The 23,702-nt window shown below is 38.6% G+C and overlaps 1 long non-coding RNA gene across 1 annotated transcript; it reads left to right on the forward strand.

Annotated features, from left to right (window-relative positions):
• Positions 1–699: 699 nt before the first annotated feature.
• On the forward strand, positions 700–22,925 carry LOC120743021. The gene is made up of 3 exons (XR_005698021.1): positions 700–713; positions 14,229–14,237; positions 22,804–22,925. It is a non-coding gene; the product is annotated as an uncharacterized LOC120743021 (long non-coding RNA).
• Positions 22,926–23,702: the final 777 nt, after the last annotated feature.

Below are 23,702 nucleotides of genomic sequence, written 5' to 3' on the forward strand. Positions count from 1 at the left end.
CATGTAATCTGTAATCTGCAGTGGAATACATTTTAAAAGTAACCTTCCCAACACGGACTATGTTGCTATGAATGAAGACATTTTAAATTAAACCCCCATATTTTCTTAAAGTCAGCCTAAATTTATCAGAATTTTGTCATAATCATGAGACTGGACAGTACTGTTAGGATCTGAGTAAACGTCTAGTACAGGGGTCAGCAACCTTTAAGACCCAAAGAGCCATTTGGACCCGGTTTCCACGTAAAAGAAAACACTGGGAGCCGCAAATACTTTTTGACATTTTAAATAAAAAAGAAAATCACACTGTATATATTGTTTTTTACCTTTATGCTTTGTGTGAACAACTAAGGTGTGTTGCTTTTGAAATCCATGAAGTGCTACAGAGAAAATTACATTTTATTGATGTAATTAACACATTTTGAACTCTTAAAGAAATATAACAAAAGGAAAGCTGAACTAAAATGATCCATGTAGCGTAGTTCATTTCTTCACCAGTCCGTCAGCTACCTCATGATGGTAACCAGGCATTATTACTAGAGCAGGCCTATATGACCAAAAATATTTATCACGATACATATTTGAAAATTTGCGATAACGATATAACTGACGATATAATTGACACTAGACAAAATACTTTACAACTCCACAACTTTATTAGTGCAAAAAACCCCAACAATCAATTATTTTCACTTAAACAAGCAGCTGTTTTTTATGTGCATTAAAGTTATATAAACATTTAACAGTGCAAATTCCTCGCTGACAGTTTAACCAAAAGGCATTTCCAGTGGAAACTGGCCGACATATCCTCAGCATAACCATGTATAATATCCACAAAACTTAAAAAGGTCATACACACACAATACGGTAACATTATGTTGAAGCGCAGTACGTATCACTCTGCGAGGCTCCGCCTACGGTAGTCGTAACGCTCCGACAATCCATCAAGCGGTGCGGCTTCGTAGCTTAGCAAAGTCGTACTGAAACATCTGACAGATTTTCGAGCGCCGTGCACATAAAATCGTTTCGAGGTCAGTAAACACAACCAGAGTTCATACATAAGACACACGGGATTATAAGGGGCTCTGTCGACTTTCAGAAAAATCAAAGGATTGATTTTAAGTGCGCCGTATTTTCCAAACAACACGGTAATAACGACGGCCCGCTAGCATGCTCTACCAAAAATAGTGCTTTGTTGTGTATCTGACGGACGAAAGCTAAACCAGTTCCACACCACTGAAGCTGCAGCATTTTTACAAACCAGTTCTTGTTCATCCATTTTATTCAACGATCCACTTTCGCTCTTCTCATTCTGCATCACTGCTTTTTCCGCCATGCGCGTATGAAAACAAAGGTACTGCACATGTACGTTTTACCCATATTCTATCGCCATATTTCATTTTCTTATCGTTGCCCAACATTATACTGGTATTACTGTGAACGGTATGATCTGGCTGAGAATACATGAAATGTGCAAACTGCAGCTACACTACAGGATCAGATTGTGGCTCCATAGACAATGCTTCTTTAATCAGTTTATTGATTAAAGTTTATTTCCCCCCCTATATTAACAGCATGAAAAAAGAGCATATAGACATGGCTGAACAAGTTGCATAATTGGCACTGAATATCAACATCCATCTTTACCCAGCTGCCCAATGACTCTGGGCCAGTAACCTTTAATTGCTTACCCAGTCTACACAGTCTCTTTTCCAGGGTCCAGGACATTTCACCAAAGTATTGCCCCCCACAGCTGTAGCAGCCACTGCAGCCCCTTAAATATCCTAATATCTCTGCCGTTACAATATACAATGTGAGAAATCAAACGTAAAGCTGAAGTGAACAGTACAGCAGCGAAATGTCAAAGACCCTGGTGAAGACATGAATAAACACAAGACAGTTAGTTTCTCTGAAACCCAGACCATCTCCAGTGTCAAAGATCTTGTAATAATACATTTGGTGAGGAAGAACACATGTTCTAAACACGTGGCATCTATGAAACAATAGATGCCACGTGTTTAATTTAAAATCCACTGTGGTGCTGTCATTATTAAATTTACTGAAAGAAACAATGCTAACCTTCACAGTCTTGAGAGTGTGTGAGGGATCTTCCTTTAGAAAATGAGGCCCTCTGTCCTCTTCCTTTGTGTAGGGCTCTGGTCAAAGAAGTCAAAAAGAAAACAAAAACACTTTTTAAACAGTGTTTATGAAGCATGTAGACAGCTCCAAATTCACAGCTTTTTGATACATAATTCCATCAATATATGATTATCATTGGAGATTTTGAATCAGGCTTATCAGGACATTCAAGTAGAATATGATATCCAACCTACCACCAATATACACAAATTCTGTCAAAGTTACCACACTAAATGTCCAGTTGTGAAATACGATGACAGACTTTACTTATCAGCTTTCTTTCAATGAGTTCGTCAGTTGAACTGGATAACCTAAAACTTAAACAAAGGATTAGATTTCGCAGTTGAACACTTACATCATCACCGAAGCATTTTATGAGCCTAGTCAGCCCTCCTATGCCGCTCTTGATTTTGTACAGCTCCACGAACCTCTCCATAATGGTCAAGCACAGCAAAAAGGAACCCTTTCAGATCAACAGATGTAAGACGGGCAAATTCTGCTTCAACCTGAGCAACAGAAGAAGAGGGGTGGGGAGTACATGCAGAATAAAAAAAAAGATTCTTTGAGACCCAAATTTAAGCAAACCGTCATCTGAGGCCCATTAGAGAAAACACAAACACACAAAAGCAAACAAACAAAAAGATGCACTTTACCTGCCGTTCAGCGAACAAGGAAGTTCAGAGAACAATAAGCTCTGTCTTGAAATCTTTTAAAGTAGAATGATTGTGAAAATGACTTATGTGATGTAAAACTTTAGTAAATGTGTGATTAAAAGAACACTGAGTAAAAGGACAAGTAACAATTTCCTTATTCCTCAGATGTTTACCTTGATGAGCAATACTGCTTTAGTCCAACTGCCTCATTAAAGTTACACAACAGGCTTTTTACATTAAAGCCAGCAAGTCCATTACATACTCCCTTTTTATATCTGAAATACTGTGCACATTCTGTGTATATGTAGTGGACGGCAATTTACCCAAAAGAGTGCAAAGTTTGCAAGTCCACCTCATTTAAATGACAAAGTCAGATGTGATCATCTAGACCTGTGAAAATAAATTAATGACAAACCTGCAGTTATGGATGTTATTACAACCACAAGACCCTAAACAGTCTGCTCCACTGCTTTTGTTAATGAATCATGTGTTGGTAGCACGTCTGAATATTTCGTTTATGCCACCTGCATGCGATCATCAATAGTGCAATATTACTTCTTAAGAAGGACCCTAACACTACAATCTTTATATCATTTGTTCTACAGAGCTATTAAGTTACAATATAATCTGTGGTGTTTCCAATATGACAAAATGCACAAATTGTAACTTACCATTCGACTCCACTGACAAAAATAAATCCCCAGCATCAAGTTTGGCTTCACAGACCTAAAATAAGTAAAATAAAAATATATAATTATTTTGTTTTCGCCATTTATTCATGTTTGCTAATTTTCTGACATATAAACAATGTTAGTTTTGTTACAATACAGGGAATGCAGTTTAATTAAAAGGTAAATTATGCAAAAAAAAAAAAACTTCTGCAGTATATCATGCCAAAAATCTGTGTCTCTTATGCCAATTATTTTATCACTACAGCTCTTTCAGTATGGAAACTCACACAATCTGGTCATACTGATCACAAGAGTTCAAAAATAAGTTAAATTAGTGAGCTGTTGTTAAGCATAAAGCATTTCAGGGTAACAAATAACTGCACAATATAATTAAAGCAAAAAATAAACACACTGGAGGACTATCTGATAAAAACTAATATAATGCTGGTTTGTGGACCATATTTTGTCTCAATCCTCAGTGCACTCTTGCAGCTTAGCATGCAGCAGTTAATAACAACTTAAGTGATTACATAGGGGTAAACAGATGACAACAAGCATAGCAGTCCTGCCAAAAAGTTCTTTTTGAACCCAGTCAGTTATTGGAAATATTGCCAAAATGAACTTCCACCAAAATACAACAGCCTGTTGTTACAAGTACAGAGACAATATGAAATGAGCTTTATTAATTAGCTGAGTTAGCTTGCTAATATCGCAGCAGTGGTTGAGTGCACAACCTTAAAGCTAGCGGCACAATACTTGTGATTTGGTCAGTGCCACATTAAACCCATAAAAAAGGCCATGTGTCAGTTTATTAGGTCAAGTTTGGTCATGACACACAAGCTGGACCTTGTGGGCTAAAGTTACATTAGCTAAAGCAAACATTTCGGTAAAAGAGAAAACCCACGTCATGCCATAAATTCAAAACATGTTCCAACTTTCGTAGCTCTCTTTCCTTATAGTTATAACCAATGTTACTCACCGTGAAAGCAGATTCCAAAGAAGACGATTAGAAAACGTCCAAGTAAAGTGAGCATGTCGTTAACCGCCAATTCCCCATGATGCACCTCGATAGCAGTCACGTGGGACAGTTTTGAATCCTGCTGTGCTCAACTTCCCCACATTGTCAAGTTCACATAAGTTGCTGATTTAGCTGGACATGAGTTTTCAAGTTAGCTTTTTTTGGTGTAATTGGGACGTTTTTAACTTGTAATTCTATGTTATAACAACAACTTCAGTCATCTATCGTCAAACTGATATAGAATAATATGTTGAAATAACAAACGTCTAGAATTACATTTTACAGTGTGGTCTTCATGATCACGTCTGTTTGTGCTGGTCTCGGCAAAATGTGCACTGGATAGCGAACATGTGACCCTTACTGTATGTTCGGAAATGAGTCTAGATTAAGTCTAGTCTAGATTCGGGATCATAGGGTCAAAGGGTCAAGAGAAGATGTGGAGGATGTCATAAGGATTGCTGTATCGATAACAGCAAAATAACAGATACACGGATAACAGCCTCTGATGGAGGCAGTGTTATAGTGTGGGCAGCATCTCACTCACTGGAAAACAAGGATTGTCATCATTGCAGGCAACTTTGATACAGAGAGATATCGAGATGACATCCAGTAGGAGTCCCATATCTCCACAGTCTGGGGCCGAAAGCTATCCTCCAAAATGACAACACTCACCCACACAGAGTGGGATTTATCTACAGAATTTGGGAGTAGAGAGACTGGCCTGCCTGCAATCCTGACTTCAACCCCATCGAACATTTCCAGTCAGCTTGGAATGCTGTTCATGCCAGAACGACCGAGACAACCACATCGGCTGACTTGCGTCTAATGTCGGTTAAAGAGCGGGATGTTATCCCACAGCAGTGTGTGATCAAATTGGTGACCAGCATGAGGAGCAGGTGCCAGGCTGTGTACGGTTCTTCCACATGTTACCGTTACTAAATTATCCAATCTGAAAAAAAAACAGCAGAAAGAGCTGTTCACCACTGGCAGACCTGGGATGCTTTTCATGGTGCGACCACAACACAGCACCACATACAGGGAAATAAACAAGCTTTCACCAGCATAAGATTATAACAAGAAATAATTAACCAAAGATAAATTTGCTTACTTTGTTATAGTTTATATTATAATGTGACAACAGTGAAGATGGTCGTAGAAGAACTTGTGAGGGAAAAAGCTTTTTAAACCTTTAAAAAGTCAACATTTTAAATTTGGTTTTTTCTTTATTAATCAGATTTAATTGGATATTCTGTATATGCAGAACGTTCAGGTGATCAAACTAATGTTAACATTAAGCATTGGTGAGTTGAGACACTTTGACCATCTATGTTTAGGAGGTAGATTTTATGCTAACCATTTAAAGATCAAGTAAGTCAGATGTATCAGCTATTTTCATGTATTTAAAATAACATATGTTTTTTTTTTTTTTTTGTTTTTTAATTAAATTAAATAAAAAAAAATAAAAAAAAACATATGTTAAATAATAATGATTTAATAATATTTAAAAACAAAGTAAAATGTGCTGACTTTCATCCTATAAGCCCCTCCTTACATTTCTTTTCCTCTTTTACACAATGACATTATTCTGTTTTCCTCTTGTCCTGCTGAGCATCGTATCCTGACACATTTCATAGGTTTCCACTATATTTGAATCCTTGAACTGGGTTTTAATTCTTTGCTTTTGATGAGAAAAAAAACTATGTTTATGAGGGTAATTCATCACTTTTATGAACGTGTTCTTCCGCTGAGGCTGAGTGTTTCTGAAAAGAATTATACCTCAGAAATTAAGAATGTAAGGATGCCTGCGGAGGCAGGTCCACAGGGAGTCGTTTGTGGTCCTACTGTAACTGTGCAGTGCTGCGGTGGTGCAATAAAGCCCTGGGATTTTTTTTAAAGGTTTCAAAGTGGCTTTCCTGCATTCGCTTCTGTCAGCCATAAATTAAGAATAAACACAGCTATATATGGGGTGCCCATAAATGCCTTCATAATTCATACCTTTTGGGAGAAGCTCAGGTAGATTAAGTCATTGCAGTGACACATAGTGTTACTGTGTGAATAATATACCCCCAGCCCTCTACGCTGCTTGTGTTCCTGGTCTCCCCTTCCATAGCTAATAGCTTGATCTCGACATTATTGGACAATAAAGGGACACATAACATATTGCAGATGATTAGACTCCTGGGTATATAAAGCGTAGCAGTGTAACAGACCCTGATATAGCATTACAAGTGCTCAGTCATCAATGAGCTTTTGATTTTTTTAACCAAATGTGGAAATCATAGTTTGTTCCACCATCATCTATCATTTTTCTCCTTGTTTATTTTATCTCTGTACCTGGTAGTTGAAATAGAATCAGGAGTTCTGTGATAAAACCCACAGCAAAGCCATTCCACTTCTGCCTTTCTGACATGATTTTGATCCTCGGTATACTCCTAAGGATGGCGGGCGACTGGCATATGGAAAAGCCTTAAAAATACAACAATACAAACATAAGGTCTATGCAGCTCTGCAGATCTGATGCTCATAAGCCAACAGAAGAGAAAGTCGTAAAAGATATAATACACCTCAGAAAAGAGAATCCAAGAGAGCTGAGTGCCAGATTTCTGATCAAAGCACCTTTTGAAGTTTGCACAGGAGGTTCATGGTGTGTGTGTGTGTGTGTGTGTGTGTGTGTGTGTGTGTGTGTGTGTGTGTGTGTGTGTGTGTGTGTGTGAAAGAGAGGGAGAGACTGATAAATCATGTTTGTGTGTTTTCTCTAGATATCTGCTTGGGTGTCTGTCTTTGTCAATGTAACAAAATGCAGTCAGCAAGCATTACAGTGGAATATGTGATACAACAAGAGACAGTTCACATGATTAGATTATATCTAATACAAATGATATCTCAAAAGGAAAGTGATATCATCAAGAAAATGAAGGAATGATTTCTTTCCTTGGACACTTTTCTGTGTGTAAAATACAAAACAGATAGCAATGCGACGTGTGATCCAGTGATAGTTACAACTGCAGTGCTAACACTGAAAAAGTGACAACGACCAACTTATTTGGCTAAAGGGGGCTGTGGCACAAGTCCACTTAAAATACAGCATTTATCTAGCACATGTTGAAAAGCAGAGATGGCACGATACCACTTTTTTATATCCGATACCGATATCATAAATTTGGATATCTGCCGATACGATATGAATCCGATATAGTGTTTTTTAATCAATAAAACTGTTTTTTTAATATATTGCTGCATTTTGTATAAGTTCATACTCAAGTTCATACTAATGTTTTTGTCACTTTTTATGGAATCAAACTCAAAGTAAGGTCAGTACTTCCACGCTTTAAACGCTGCACGCTCATACTCTCTCCCGCACTCGATATGTGATCCATTGTTGATCTGCACACAGCTGTTGTCACGAACGTCGCACTCGCTTACGTCACTGTCATGAGACATTCTCGCAAAAAATCACGGTTTTAGTAACGCAGCGTTCCTACAGGAAAGTAACGGTAATCTAATTACCGTTTTTGCAATAGTAATCCCTTACTTTACTCGTTACTTGAAAAAAGTAATCGGATTACAGTAACGCGTTACAAGTAACGCGTTACTGCCCATCTCTGGTCGCGAGTCCGTCTCTCTTCTTTGTTTTTGGCCCACTTTGCACCAGAAAGAGGAAACCAGCGGCTGAACAACAGCAGCACGTTTAAGCTTGATAAGCTGTTGTTAGAATGTATTTAATATTACTTTCTACACCAGGATCTTTTTCTACAGCTGACGGCTGGTAACTGTGCAGGGGCGGATCTAGCAAAGTTTAGCCAGGGGGGCCGATAGGGCATGAACAGGGAAAAGGGGGCACAAAGACATACTTTTCTTTCTTATTCTCATTTAAAATGTCGAGCTTTTAATAAATAATTATCTGAATCTTACACCCAAAGTTTTAATCTGATGTAAAATGTATAGAAGTCCATTACTGTATATATAACTGTTAAGTCTAATATACCCTAGTAAGCTATACTACTTTTTCCTTTGGGATGATACCATCTGTGCAGTTCTGTTGAAGAAAGATGTTGAATCTATTTAATTATTCTTGAAAAATAATTTATTTCTGTGCATCTTGTTTTCACACTGCATCAAATTAAAGTTGATTACGTCGATTAAGCATCATGAGGTGGAGGGTGGTTCCTTATTTATTTATTTTTTTTGCTGGGAGTTTGCAACCCTATTGAATAGATTGCTTAATATTTCTGTACTCTTTAACGCGGGAATGCTTTACAAACATTCAGAGATGAACTTACACACTTGCCTTACTTCTCTCTGGGATCACTTCCTCGGAGATGAAATGCTGGTTTGGTAGCGAGGCTACAAATACACACAGCCGCTCTATCACGTGACCACACTGCTCCGACGTGCTACGGTTATGAGCTGAGTTACGCCGTGTAGCAAGTTTTGTGAGGTGCTTTTTTTGTTATTTAATGGATGGGATTACATTTTTTATTTCTCTCCGATATCCGATCCAGTAATTTACGTCAGTATCAGACCGATACCGATACGTAATATCGGATCGGTCCATCTCTATTGAAAAGCTCCTCTATGTTTGAAAAATAAAGTCAGCATGGAAGCACCAAAAACTGCAGTTTTAACTTGAGACTGAATCCAAAAACGAGTTCATCTTTACAGACTCCAGTGTTAAAATACCTAAATTAATAGCAATTACCCATTATGTTTACACTCTGGAAGGACAACAGGTCTTTGTGGCTAGTTTCCCTTTAATATAAACTACACTGTGAGCAATTTTATTAGATAAATGACCCACACTTAAACATAGGTTGGTAGCTAGTTTGATTATCAGGTGTGCTGACACAGGATGATAAACTTAACCTATCTGCAGTGTTCATGCCTTTGGTGGCTTTTAATGAAAAGGGAAAAAAGTGGTGTGCTTTGTGGTAGATCGTCCAAGAACTATGTGATTCATTTTTTTAGTTTCAAGTGTTTTATTAGTCCCTTATCTTAGTCATTACTTAGCAGTAATTAACACAAAATATATAGTTGAAAGATGGAGCTTGCTAGTTTATACTGTAAGCTTATAATTAGGAGTTTACCCTCTTTCCAAATATTGTAGGGTGATCATACTTTGATTTCCAAAAAAGAGGACACTTGGCCCAGTCATGAAGAACTGCTTAAAGAAAACTTCAACATATTTAAATGATGCCTTCTCTGTGGTTAATGTCATACAGGCTTTTACAAGTCAACAGTGCAAAGAAATAACTTAAAAACCTCTGGAATTAAATAATGGTACAGAAATAAGGCCTCGTCTGTATAAGAAGAATTACCAGTGCCGGGACAGCACGAGGGAAATTTCTTTTGCTGTTCATCTGAAAAGATGCACTTACGCTAACTTTCTTACAGTAACACTGTAAGAAAGCTTGGAGTCACTTTTCACCAGCATATGTCCTTCAATACGTACAAATATGTAGCACTGGTTTCTTGCATTTTCATATTATTTCTTAAATTAGTCAGATCCAAAAACTAGTTCATGCCTTTATTACTGGACTGATGTAATTGAATATTATTAGGCTGTCCTAAAAATTCATTGGAAAGTCTTCAGTTGATGGCATCTCCGCCTCTCTTCCACAGTGTGTCTATTATCCTGTCTTCCTCCCATCGCCTCCAACAGGTCATGGCAGATCCCCGCCCCTCCCTGAGCCTGGTTCCCTCTGTCACCAAAGTGCTTGCTAAAAGGGGGTTGTTTGAATGTTGGGGTTTCCTCTCTATTATTGTAGGGTCTTTACCTTTAAATATAAAACCCCTTGAGCCGACTTGCTATAATTTGGCGCTATAGAATTAGAATTGAATTTATTTATTATCTTAAAGATCACCTATAAATAGTTGTAAACAACAGTCTGCTGCCTAAGGTTGTGTCAGTTCATCACCGCCCAAACAATTAATTAAAAGCAGATTGGTTCCATCGAGCATATGGGACAAATAAATGCGAGTTATATTTACTTGAGTTGTATTTGGTTGAGAAGAATTATGAGGGAAGGAATGTAACAAGAACAAAGTCCTTCAGGCCCAGAGTAAGCACCCTCAGTGGTGCTTGAGTTTAATGGCCCCAGAGAGGACATTGCCCCCTACCTCTATGAGAGGAGCTCTCCTGAGTCAAGTGACTCTGATGGACTGCCCCCTGTGCCTGATGCTTCTCTGGCATGGGAATGGAAGACTAAGGCGTTTCTGAGGTGAAGAGAAGGATTGTATGTGGCTTATTGTTCCCAGCCCCTCTTCCGGTGTGGCCAACAACCCAGAGTCTTCCAGTGTGCAGCACACAGAACAATAGAACCCAGTCTTTTATTCTCTTTAGGACAAAGGATACATCCTTCAGTCTGCACCAATCTGTTGATGTTGTCTGCCCGATGTCTTAATCCCTTTTAAACAAATAGGAAAATCCTTTTTCCCCAGCATGTATGCATTTCTGGACAATAAAGCGGGCTTGTGTCGACTAAGAGTCAGTCCATGTTGTCAGGTTTTTACTGTGTTGATGACAAAAACAAAAGTAAAGGATATCTTAAACGGACTTCAGAAAAAGCTGCATGTTCTTACAGACACGTTTTAATCATGGTCTCTGTCTTTGAGTCATAGGGATTCATATAGTTTTTGTTTCAGAGGCATGAAAATTACTGTGCAAACATACAGTAACATAAGCATACAACTTTAACGCAGCTGAAACTGTTGATGATGGAGACAAAGATGTTTTTATTTTTCTTTCATGGAAGACAGATTGACAATATAAACTAAAATGCCTGTTTATCCATCCATCCTCTTTTTTTGCTGAGCGAACAAAGTGTGTGCTGCAGAAATCTCACTCAGTAAACATGTGCATCATTATCCATTCAACGGGACATTTGTTTACCGTGCCCCCATTTCCAGAGAGCCCAAAAGCAGGCTGGTGGAGTGGGAAGCCTGGAACAAAAGCCTTTCTTCCCCACCCGCCTGGGCCTCAGAAATGCTCACCACTCAGCCAGTGCAATGCCTTTCACTGAGCTTTTGGCCGCTCATGAGTGACAGTTGAATCACACTGAACTTTTCCCAAGTACAGGAGCCGGTGTGACTACACTGTAGAAATATTTCAGCAAAATTCAAACACACAGTTGTGGTTTGTGGAGAACACCATTAACTAACAACTAAAGAACGTTCGTATGATTTGAGAAATAAGAAAGCTTAAAAATGACTAAATAAAACTCTAAATTTTTGCATTTCAGCAAACAATTGGGCTCAAAACTGGTAAAAATAGAATGGCTTTAATTTAAAAAAGCTTTCAAAGTAGAGCTTTAACACCAACAATGAAGTGAACTTTCAGGTTGAGGGCATTTGGCACCAACATATGAAAAAACAATAAGAAAAATACTCTATGACACTATATCAGCGGTCAACCCCTGGTTTTATTTTGTTGTATTTATCCACGACACCTTAAACGCCGGTCCGTGAAAATATTGTTGGACATAAAGCGGTCCATGGTGCAAATAAGGTTGGGGACCGCTGCACTAGATAGCAGTGTCCAAAGACAAACTTCACCCTCTACATAACGATCGTGGAGCTTGTGCAGATAAAAGAGGCTGTAGATTAAATAACGAGTAAAGCTCTGAGAATTATAATGTGTTTACAATAAGAAACAAGAGGTCCTTCATAGAAGAAGAAGAGTCTTCTCAAGAGTTGATCGAATCTAACTAAATTACACAATGAAACTGAAAAGACCGCATTATACTTTCTATATTAGTTATTTATTTGCTGGTCTACGTTGGTTTACCACTTGGTAATTCCATACAACCTTAAAGCATGATAGTGCAACAATAACTCTAACCCATTCTTTATAACTAGTTAAAGGATGGATTACCATATGACATCTGTGAGAATATTTACCACATTTTCTTTGCAAAATGGCAAGATCATCTAATGAAATGCTAACGTTTTAGACGATGCTGACAGTTTGCTGACTCTGAAAGTGTCTCCTGTAAAGTGGCATTTGGGGAATCGAAAATTGTCTCAGCAAACCAATCATCACATATAGAACTGATGTCAGCAGCTACTTTTTTCTTTAACAGTAGCTGCTGAGTAAATTTAACCCAAATCCAGTTTTACAGTGTACAGACAAGTGCTATTGTATGGAGAGCCAGGCCCAGCTGCATAGCTGGGAGGTCTGCTTATTGTCTCTACTACATAAAGGCAGGACAAGCTGGAGACAAGGCTTTACAACTCAGCCCAACAAGCCGCTGCAGAGCACACACACTCACTGACCATGTCGCTGATGCATCAAGAGATGCGGTGTGATGCTCCTTACGTAAAAAAGCAAGCAATGAAAGATCACATATTCAATCAAATATCATAAATACTTTTTTTAAACTCACCTCATAAACACTTATGACATAGGTCACACATGCAGCTGTGGTGATTAATATTCTCACATTTTAGTGGGATGTAGTTTCCTTTCTTTCTTTCAGTGTCCAAACAACAGAGATTCATCTCTTTACCTCTTTAACAACTCCTTCACAATAGCTGTTTTGAACACTGTGGAGTTGGACACATGGGTTCATGTTCGTCCTTTCAGGTGGGGTTTATGTTGATGTCTGAGTTAAACAGAAAGCTGTCAATCATTAATTGAACTGTCTTATTGTAATGATACCTGTCCCCCACAAATGACTACTTGCAGATTCACTGCGCTGCATGCATAAACTCCGTCTATATATACATTCTGCTCAGTTTTTTCCTCCCAGAACAGAAATTGTCAAAAGAACATAAAGAACACAAAAAAGGATGTAAGCAAAAGGAAAGTAGCAGCGTACGGACAGCTAGCAGATGTTAAAAGTAAAAGCTCTTTTACCCACTACACACAGCATGGTTACTGGTCCTTCTGCAATAACGGTGAGTTTGGCAGTACTAACATGGTTCTTGGGTCCATATTTGGTTAGGTGGTTTGAGATACCTGTACTTTTTTAATGATTCAATTCAATTTTATTCAATTTTATTTATACAGAACCAAATCACAACAACAGTCATCTCAAGGTGCTTTATATTGTAAGGTAGATCCTACAATAATACATACAGAGAAAAACCCAACAATCATATGACCCCCGAAGAGGAAGCACTTTGGTGACAGTGGGAAGGAAAAACTCCCTTTTAACAGGAAGAAACCTCCGGCAGAACCAGGTTCAGGGAGGGGCGGGGCCATCTGCTGTGATTGGTTGGAGTGAGAGAAGGAAGACAGGATAAAGACATGCTGTGGAAGAGAGACGGAGATTAATAATAAGTACGGTTTAATGCAGAGAGGTCTATTAACATCATTCATATTCATTCTTTTCATCCTTGTCTAATATAACACAAAATAGTCTGCAGCTGCAGTTGTTGAGATCTGTAGGAGTTGTTTTCAAAGAATCTAGAATTTAAATCTATAGAACAACTATTTCACTAGTTTTTATATAAAGTTTTCATTTTATGGTCAATAATTCAGTTTAAAGTTGATGTCAAAGCTTCAAAATAACAGCTAACATAAGTCCTCTTAGGTATCTGAAGATGGCTATTAAAAAAAAAAAATTTAAATTGAGAATAATATTTGTAGAAATTCGAGAGTAGAAGCTGTCTTCTCACAGGGACAGTTGACACTGGTGAGGTCTTAGTGGAAAAACACTGTTGTATTTGTTATCTCAGGGATGAGGTGCCCATTTGTTTAAACCTAAACCTGTTTTTATTATACTCTAATTATTAAAGCATTTGTTAAAGTGTAAAAAAGTAACATAATTTTGTAATAATTAACGTATTGAGCTATGTTACATTATAGCATGCTTAAACCTGATTACCCTTCGCTTACACTACAGGATGTATAACTGTTTGTTATACATTAGGACTCAGCAACAAAGTGACACCAGCCAAATTGTATCATATATAAATTTATATAACTCTCACCTGTGTATGTTTTATTTATCTCCTCCCCTGTTTTTCAGGTTTTCTACCTTCTCATATATTTTATATTGTATATGTCATGTGCTCCTATTGCTCAGCTGCCTGTTTGCTCTCTGTCTGGGTCCTTGTATTAAACTTCATTAGACTCATAAAACTGGTTATACTTAAAAATATCTAAAACATTGTGATCGGACATAGGATGTTTTTTTTCAATTTTTATTATACTTACAAATGAAACACAAAATCACTGGAGACCACAAATGGCATGGAGCTGTTAGTACGTAACAGATTTTAAAAAATGCTCCGTTCAACATTTTTAAATACAAAAACAGGCTCGAAAAGGAAGCAAGATATCCATTCATCCTTTTTGCTGTTTGCTTTCTTGTCATATTATTGTTTCTGCTCTCACAAAACTCAGGTGATGCATGTGGTGTGCATCCCGTGCCCTGCTTTCTGACCTGAATGCACATGCAATGGATCAGCCTGCTGCTAATAGCGAGAGCCTGCGCCTGTGGCCTTTACAGCGTGTGCAGAATAAAGTTCAGGTGTCAGTAGTTCAACTGATTTATAATGGCGAACAGGCTGTGATTAAGTGCTGATGTCACAGGATTCCTCACCACTCATTTGGGGAATCAAGTAGTTTGTATCCAAACAAGACGAATGGGCCACTGGCTGCTTGTAACCTTTTTCATGTGCTTGTTTCCTCCAATCATACGTCACTGCTCCTTGGCTCTTTCAGCTGACTTTATTTATAGCCAAGCTTCTTCTGTGTGTGTGTTTGTGCAATGTGTGCTTAATGTAAATGTCTGTGAAGCAGCAAAATAACACAGTAACTGTTGTTCATACTTAATTGTATTGTTTGCCTTTGTTGTGCAAATTGTAGGTTCAACCATCATCTTACAACGTGGCCAAGGAGAGTTAACCAGGCAAACTGGGCCACTGCAAAATATATCAATTCTAGTCTTGACTGATCTGAATCTAACTAATCACCAATTTATTATCTTCTCGTCACGTGTCTCTCGACAGCTTTCAGTATGGTTCCTATTTCTGTCACTGCATGGCATACCTGTTTCAGTATATTCCCTTTGTATGGGAATATACAAATTTTGAGCTAGACCTCATGGAAATCTCTCATGGACTTGTCTCAAATCCCGTGGTGATAGATCCTTCTCTGTGGCAGGTCCCAGACTTTGGAATAGTCTCCCCCTAAATATTAGATCTGCACAAACACTTGAGCAATTTAAATCATTACTAAAGACACATTTTTATGCCCTGGCTTTTAACTCACTATGACCCAAGCATTCTGGTCTTATTTTAAATAGTTTTAGTTATTGTTTTAATTCTTTTATTGTCCTTTTATTGTTTTATATTGTTTTTTATTGTATTACATTGTTGCTTTGTAATGCCATTTTTATATTGTTAAGCACTTTGTGCAGCATCGGCTGTTTGAAATGTGCTATAGAAATAAACTTGACCTTGTGGTGTTTAGTGGATCTCCTACTCCATCAACATGAACCCACGAATGAGAAATGAATTCAGTCACATGGTGGTAGATCTGGTGTGTGGTGCAGGTGGTGCAGATACAGGAGCATTCGCTGATCCTCAGCTGGTCTTTCAACGCGGACAATGCAGCCATGTGTAGTAACAGCCCTAAGCAACATTTAGGAAAAGCAGTGGGAATGTCATGTGTATCCAACCCAGGATTGTGTTGTTTTCACCATAAATGCAAACTGCATTGTCAGTTGGCTCTGTGCTGACACAGTTCGCCAGGGTCGAATTAGTGTTTGACTGTGGTGAACCACAACCTTTGTGCTCCCTCTCAGATTTTGACATCAGTGGTGAAATCACAGAACTTTTTGACCAGATTTACAGGTAATTTCATTGTTTTACAGGTAAATATCTTTTATTAACATAAATGTCCCCTAAAATACGCAAACTACAGCTGCAAACTGTATTTCAATTACATTTGATTACAATTTTAATTGTTTTAATATTTACTATGATTATTATTTAATATTTTTTATTAGGTTTTGTTACAAAATTGTTCATTTTCATAACATCTGATTAACATCTGAAAAAATATCTTTGGATGTGAACTAGCCAGGATTCATGAAAGTAGATGACTTGGTCACACAAACACTGAAAATTACACCGCCACACCAATCACAATTTAACACAACATTATTCTACATACACTTCACCATGTTTCTAAGTTAATTATTTGATCTGAAGTATTAACAGTAATGATTTGCGGGAAAAACACAAATTATTTAAAAAATATATATATTACAGTTAAAAAGCACGAAAAAGTGAGTGTGAGAAAGCAAAATCGATACTAGTTCAGATTTAGTTACACATACTAATTTAACTTCATTGTCTTCATTCACAGTGCAGGCTTGACATTACCTGAGCTCCATGTCAGTGCTGAGTGTACAGTGTTAACAGCAGGAGGAGGGCATTGGGTCTCACCAGGTTATAACCAGCACAGACCTTGATTTTTATTATTCTGTTTTAAATTGTGTAAAGATGTTGAAACATTACAAGACTTTTCTTTGAGAAGCATTTTTTTATTTCCAGTTCTTCAAAGACAACATGGCTCTGTTTTGCTATGACACAAATGTAACAACTGGTATAAAATCTTATCATTTCAAACAGAAAATGAGCTTTTGAAATCTGCATTTCACTTTTTTAACAACAAACATTTAAAAACTTGAAATCATGTGTGAAGAAGACTGTAATTTGTAATTTTGCTATGTGGAGTGTAAAACTTGCAGAGTTTAACATCTAAAAATTGACATCAATTTTTACATGAATGATTAAAATGTAATTCTTTATTGAATGTTGCTGATCATGATCATCCAGTGTGTCATCTCGCCTTAGAAAATCACGTTCAAACATTTGACTTAGACATGTCAGAGTTGAAGGATGACTCTGTTCATCTAAAAATAGTGTTCGTGCCACCACAAAGAAAGCCATCTCATCTTTCAGTGGAGTGAACATGCATGCCTGTCAGATGAAGCAGACAGTGGACCTTTTTAAAGAGACCTTTGACCTTTTCATCACCAACATGTTTGTACACAGTGTCACACGTTCCTTAAGTAATGAAGGTTTGTCAGTTTTTGATGCAGGTCTGCTCAGGTTAGTAGAGTAGCCAAGATTTTACTCAAGTAGTAGTAGCACTACCTCAACATAGTAAAAGTAAAAAGTAGCAGTCCAAGAAATTACTCAAGTAAGAGTAAAAAAGTATTTAGTAAAAATGGCTACTTGAGTACTGAGTAACTGATCATAACATCTGATTTAATGTTTAGAAACAAGACAGAAAGACAGACAAAAATATAAAGTTTAGTGCAAATGTTGGTATTTTAAAGGCTACATATAAATAACACGATTACATTTACTTTAACAAAGTTACCTTACTGCTCCGAATGACACACAGGCTCAGCAGATATAAACTGCAGGTTTGTGTCTGCGTCGCATGCATTTTTGGTTAAAACGTGTTTAACTATTCATTATATTCATTCACTGAAGTTACTCACACTGAGCCGAGTAGCCAGACTTTTTTTCTCAAGTAAGAGTAGTGATTTTCTAAAATGGTTTAAAAAAAACTTTATTTGAGACAATCCAGATTATAATTAACTGAAATAATCTGCTAGTGCACTGGCAGAAAACTTGGAAAGATTTCTTGAAATAAGAATAATATCTAGATTTCAAACAGGTGAGAAATATCATAAAAACAAGTGTTAAAAACACTTATTCCAAGTACTGCAAGTCATATAAAGCTCAAAACTAGCCTGTCAATGCTTTCAACGTCGCTTCTTTCTCACCTCATACCAGCAACTAAACAAGCTGATTCTTCTGAAGCACCCAGCAAAGAAAATATGGAAGTTCACATTTTTCTCACTCTATGTCTAAATAGCATTTCTTTTTAAATGAGTGACTTTTTTAGTAAACAAACAAACAAATAAACAAAACAAGACACAACAATGGGATTTTTTTGTGAGAATATTGGCCAATAACTTTTATGTGACTGTTTTTTTTTTAAGTATTTATTACACGGCGTGCTGCGGGGAAAAGCCTGTTCTAACGTTTGAGTCTAAGGTTTATTTTTTAGCACCTGGCGCCTCTTTTTTGCTTCTCATCCGTAAATACTCTGCATACTCTTTCACGTGATTCAGTTTATTTTGAAAAGTCTCAACAGGATCTTGAGCTTTATTGTGAAAGGTTTATGTGGAAAATAAACAAGCGGACACGCGGTGGTTTTACCGTCGTGCATAAAAACAGGCACTTGTCTGTCTCTAGTGTGGTTATATTAAATATAAGAGAAAGAGAGAACTTTAATAAATGATTACAGCCACTACAGTGACATCAGAACCATGAACAAATATCGCCGTAAACAGTTTATTTTGCAACACCACGAAACAAACGATAGCGTAAAATGAAACGATAGACGTTTTTATATCGTCACCCGATATATATCCTTATATCGAACAGCACTAATGTGCATTCTCACTGGCTGCTATGATAATTCTATCTGACACTGAGAGGTGTTAGACAGGCCCTGTGAGTAGGTGGAGATTTCATTACAGGGTATCTTTATGATATCTACAGCTTTTATAGAGGAAAATTTTGGTTTCCACTTTGTGTGTGTGTGTGTGGGGGGGGTTTGGCAGGGGGGTTGGGAGGGTTGTCTGTGTGTGTGGTGGTGGTGGGGGGGTAGCAGCAAATCTGGGACAGATTTTTTACACTGAATGTGTGGGTGGAACTACGTGAGAAAATGTGTTCTCCTTCCCTCTGCTGTGCATGTGTGCGTGTGTCTGTGTGTGCATGTTGGTTCCATGCTACTCATTGCACAGCCGGCGGCAGGATGATGGGGCCCACACACACTGGAACTTCTCAATTATTCTGGTTATGTGTTATCTACAAAGACTTCATCACACGGTGTTTCGGGGAAGTTTTCACACTGCCAGGTGAATCAAAATGCCAGTGACATCCATCCTCGGCCTGCATGTCATCTGTGAATAAACAGGGTGTCAGTCTGGCTGTGCTCCTGCTACCTGCAGACAGCCTCTGTCAGCATCAGACCAGGAAATGCCACCTCGCTGCTGACAGCTGCCTGTGCTGCACTCATACTGGCACCCGCAGGGAATGAGCCCGGCAGCTCACCAACCGGCTCTGCGCGCCACCACGCTAAGTACAGATCCCCAAACCTGCCGCTCGCTGCCCTGACAGCACTTCACTATATATCTAAATAGACCAGGAGCCCAGCGTGTCCCAGGGAAACTTTTACATTCCCCTCCATTCAAGGAGGATTTGTCACCTGGGAAGGAGGATAATGAAGCAGTGTTTCTTCTCTGGTTGTTCAAGGCAGTCCTTTCCTGCAGACATGGTAATGGCTGGATTGGATTAAATGAGCTCTCCTACTTGTCTGTCAAGGTGAGATCTGTGAAACTTGTAGGTTTTGTTTTAAGCTGTAAGGGTATTAAATGAATATGATTAGGGTGCAAAATGAAAAAAGTCGGGTGTTCGACTGAAGACATTGGCTTTAGATAGTTTTAGTCATAGCTGATCTCGCTGCCAAGGCTGCCGAGCACAAGGTATGCAAAGTCTCCTGACATTTACGAAATTGCAGGGATACTGCTATTCCCCTATGTTATATTACAAATGATGTTTTTAAAAAGCATATTTTGTTCCATTAAACAGAAAGGGCTTCATTAGGTAAGCCTTGGGGCAAGTGCTGGGCCAAAAGAATCATACAATACAGGGAGTGCAGAATTATTAGGCAAGTTGCATTTTTGAGGAATAATTTTATTATTGAACAACAACCATGTTCTCAATGAACCCAAAAAACTCATTAATATCAAAGCTGAATGTTTTTGGAAGTAGTTTTTAGTTTGTTTTTAGTTTTAGTTATTTTAGGGGGATATCTGTGTGTGCAGGTGACTATTACTGTGCAGAATTATTAGGCAACTTAACAAAAAACAAATATATACCCATTTCAATTATTTATTTTTACCAGTGAAACCAATATAACATCTCCACATTCACAAATACACATTTCTGACATTCAAAAACAAAACAAAAACAAATCAGCGACCAATATAGCCACCTTTCTTTGCAAGGACACTCAAAAGCCTGCCATCCATGGATTCTGTCAGTGTTTTGATCTGTTCACCATCAACATTGCGTGCAGCAGCAACCACAGCCTCCCAGACACTGTTCAGAGAGGTGTACTGTTTTCCCTCCTTGTAAATCTCACATTTGATGATGGACCACAGGTTCTCAATGGGGTTCAGATCAGGTGAACAAGGTGGCCATGTCATTAGTTTTTCTTCTTTTATACCCTTTCTTGCCAGCCACGCTGTGGAGTACTTGGACGCGTGTGATGGAGCATTGTCCTGCATGAAAATCATGTTTTTCTTGAAGGATGCAGACTTCTTCCTGTACCACTGCTTGAAGAAGGTGTCTTCCAGAAACTGGCAGTAGGACTGGGAGTTGAGCTTGACTCCATCCTCAACCCGAAAAGGCCCCACAAGCTCATCTTTGATGATACCAGCCCAAACCAGTACTCCACCTCCACCTTGCTGGCGTCTGAGTCGGACTGGAGCTCTCTGCCCTTTACCAATCCAGCCACGGGCCCATCCATCTGGCCCATCAAGACTCACTCTCATTTCATCAGTCCATAAAACCTTAGAAAAACCAGTCTTGAGATATTTCTTGGCCCAGTCTTGACCGTTTCAGCTTGTGTGTCTTGTTCAGTGGTGGTCGTCTTTCAGCCTTTCTTACCTTGGCCATGTCTCTGAGTATTGCACACCTTGTGCTTTTGGGCACTCCAGTGATGTTGCAGCTCTGAAATATGGCCAAACTGGTGGCAAGTGGCATCTTGGCAGCTGCACGCTTGACTTTTCTCAGTTCATGGGCAGTTATTTTGCGCCTTGGTTTTTCCACACGCTTCTTGCGACCCTGTTGACTATTTTGAATGAAACGCTTGATTGTTCGATGATCACGCTTCAGAAGCTTTGCAATTTTGAGACTGCTGCATCCCTCTGCAAGATATCTCACTATTTTTGACTTTTCTGAGCCTGTCAAGTCCTTCTTTTGACCCATTTTGCCAAAGGAAAGGACGTTGCCTAATAATTATGCACACCTGATATAGGGTGTTGATGTCATTAGACCACACCCCTTCTCATTACAGAGATGCACATCACCTAATATGCTTAATTGGTAGTAGGCTTTCGAGCCTATACAGCTTGGAGTAAGACAACATGCATGAAGAGGATGATGTGGACAAAATACTCATTTGCCTAATAATTCTGCACTCCCTGTAAGCCAAAAACCAACAACTAAAGATCAACGGCGTGCACACTGTGAGGCTCAGACTCAAACAGTTGGAAACGGCATCGATGAGATGGGACCACATGATTATTAACATTCAGAACATCGCATTCTTAGTGGTACAAAGAAAGGTTAATCTGGAGCAAAACAAACCATGGGTTATCTTTATTAGTAAGGAGCAGGTTTGTGTGAATAGATATTGATATCGATCATTTTTGAGTCACGTTGATTTTTTTAATCTCATTTGCTCATTCATGCAGTAAATTAATATGATTACTATCATAATAAATTGAATGTGCCTCACTATAGCTTCATATTTGATGCTCACATATGACTGACATTTGCAGCAAACACAGGTCCTGGTGTGCACTGGTGTCTGCACACAGGTTCATGTGTCATGTTGCGTTTTTACATTTCATTTTGTTGCATTTCTGTTGGTGAAAATGTGCAGGAGCGACAGGTGATACTTTATTGTGACTGTACATATACTGTGAAACTGTGGAAACAAACTGGACCATACAAAAGAACTACAAGTCTAACGTAAAGAAGTAAAGAGCAGATGAGTGTTATGACTTATCACTGTTTCAGCTGATGTTAACTTTTGCTAACTTTGTACAGTCAGCTAAATCAGTCAATGCTCTCTTCATGCAGAAATAAACTCCCAGTGTGTGTGTTTCACTTTGACTTGCATTTTGTTGACATTTGGTCCACTCATTGTGGAGGGTGGATAATCTCCTCTGCTGCCCTGTGGTGATGCTATTAGCCAATGGCAATAACAAAGAGGAAGTATAGAAGTACTGGACTATGGAACAAACTGCTCAACCCTAATAAAGAATAGCATAAAGCATTCAAAAGTCAATGCAATGGCTTCATTGCAATGGGGTACATAGCTTAAGTTGAGGACTCAGAGAATGCAGTGTGAACTGTAACTGACTGTGACCTATCCCGGTCGTTAAGTGATGACATGACGAATCCTACTTCCGGGCCTAAAGTAGTCTGCGTTTAATATGGCTTTTGTTGTTAACATGTTTAATGTTTAAACATGTTTAATGTTATGTATAAGATAACAATGTTAACCTTTTTTGCAGCTATGGGGCATATATGGTATCACTCTTGGCTGGAAGCAGTGCTTAAACAATGGAAAAAACACAAACTTTGTCCAAAAACCTCTCATGTTTAACTGTTTTCCACTTTTTCTTTGGTCATTTTAGCCTTTTTGGCCAGGGTGAAGGGAGTATCTGCCATCAAACAAGAAGACAGCCGCATGTAGCTATGATGATGTTTGCTAGTTTAATGTAATAACGTGGTTAGCCTACTCAACGTAAATTACACACGAACAACATTAAGCTACTCACGCAGAGAAGAACGGCTGCTGCTGCATCATCATCCTCATCATTTCTGCTACACTGGCAGGGCTAGGGGCCAGGACTCTCCTCTTCGGGTTTTTGGGGGATGTTGCTAACTCCGGGTCCGATAACAGGCACCACACCCGCAGTAGATGTGCTCGGTGTGAGGTCTCACAGCAAGCTATCAAATACGGCGCATTTCTCGGCTTTTAAAAAAAACGCTATGCGTCGCCAGGTGTTTCATCGGATTTGAGGTGTTACCTCCTTTGACAGTATCACAGTATCACAGTATCACCTTAAAGCACTTGTTGCTGCTGAGTTTGCATCTTTTGCTGTGAAGTACAGTCAGACTTTGACCGCTTCGCCTTGGACATTTTTAATCTGTAGCTCTGCTCTAAAAGAACGTACGTACCTGGACCCGCCTACTATCCTCGGAAAGGTAAAATGATTGGCTAGAATCTAAAGTGTATCACAGCTCAGGAAAAAAAAGCACCGAAATAAAGCACCGAAATATGCGCTGCTTTTTGGTCTGGTTACTACCGTTTATGTCAGAACCGGTGCCATCATGGCACCGGATACCGGTACCCATCCCTAGTGATCACTGTTGACCTCCCTC

This window comes from Simochromis diagramma, unplaced genomic scaffold (assembly GCF_900408965.1).
Source record: "Simochromis diagramma unplaced genomic scaffold, fSimDia1.1 OVJJ01000005.1, whole genome shotgun sequence".
In the NCBI taxonomy this organism is placed as follows: Eukaryota; Metazoa; Chordata; class Actinopteri; order Cichliformes; family Cichlidae; genus Simochromis; species Simochromis diagramma.